Raw genomic sequence first — 1,723 nt, forward strand, 5'->3', positions numbered from 1 at the left:
TTTGTAAGCCACGAAAGAAAAAAAACTTAGGCTTTGCGTAATATCCCGTGCATAAGTGTGCATACTTATTTATCACCTACAAAGGTGACACGTGTCGTGAAAACATTGTTACAAAAACAGTGGATCGCGAGTCAAAAAGGTTGAACATTACTAGTCAAAAGCATAGATAGGATGAAAAATATTTTTATATTAAAAAATGTAGAATTACTATGTATTCATGGGGTTTATCTTTGACAAAACGTTTTAGATCCACTCCAAATTTTAATAAAAATTATTTTGGGCATTAGTTTGGTCCGTCCCCCCGTCCCAGTAAAAAAAAATAGTTGGAGTACGCAAAAAAAAATTTTAAAAAGTAGAGGAGCTCCGTACCCCTGCGCAACCCCCCCCCCCCAATTCGAGCACTGTATATATATATTTTGTTGTTATATATTGGATAATTAATTTTTAAAATCAACAGCGTCGTCAGTTGCTAATCGATTTTATTATTATTTATAAAATATTAAGCTTTAAAATAATAATAATACGTGTATTTTGTTTCATTTTATTAGGCAGCGTCGTACAACCAATATTCTGAATACGTATATAATAACCACAGATAAATAGTATTATTATACTGTACGACGCTGCCGTCGTCCAAACCCGTATAATATAACATCGCAACAATACACGTACCCGCACGCGCACGATTGCGCCCCTCGCTTATAAGTGATTATATTCGTAGACCTATAATAAACTAATGGACAGCGCTTAGAGTGAGAGAGTGGTGAGGGGTACGATCCGGAGTGAAAGGAAAAAGAGAACGTGGGGGGGGAAACACATTGTTGGTTTATTGTAGGTTTATGATTATATTATTATTATACGTGTTCAGAATATTGCTCGTCCAATACCCGAATATTATAAGAACGCAGCTGTTACGTACTCGCACGCACACGATTGTAGCGTCTCGCTTATAAGTTATTATCACATATATATATATGTATATATCTGTGGTTATCATATACGTATTCAGTGAATTGGTTGTACGACGCTGCCTAATAAAATGAAACACAATACACATGTTATTGATATTTTATGAATAATAACAATATCGATGAGCAACCGACAACGCTGTAAAATAAATTATCCAATATAGTAGTATATTAATATTTTACTGTATGGACGATGCAGCCGTCGTCCAAACCCGTATAATATAACATCGCAGCAATACACGTACCCGCACGCGCACGATTGCGCCCCTCGCTTGTAAGATATTATATTCATGGACCTAATTGGCAGCGCTTAGAAAGAGAGTGCGGTGAGGGGTACGATACAGTGTGAAAGGGAAAAGAGGACGTGGGGGGAAATACATTGTTGGTTTATGATTATACGTTTATTATTCAAAATATTGTTTGTACGACGTTGCCAGTAGTCCAATACCCTAGTATTTTATTTTAATAGTACATTATAAGAACGCAGCCGCACGCACACGATTGCCGTGCCTTGCCTATACATGCGTATTCAGAATAGTGATCTATGTATTATTAATTGTCGAGATATTATAACTTATCGTTAAAATCTCTTGTATGAAAAATAATAAATAATAAATATATATCATTATATATATGCTATTATATATATATTATATATCTGTGGTTATTATAAACGTATTCAGTTTATACAACCATACCGCTGCCTAATAAAATGAAACACAATACACATATTATTATTATTTTAACGCAGCCGC

This window comes from Acyrthosiphon pisum, chromosome X (assembly GCF_005508785.2).
Source record: "Acyrthosiphon pisum isolate AL4f chromosome X, pea_aphid_22Mar2018_4r6ur, whole genome shotgun sequence".
Classification (NCBI taxonomy): Eukaryota; Metazoa; Arthropoda; class Insecta; order Hemiptera; family Aphididae; genus Acyrthosiphon; species Acyrthosiphon pisum.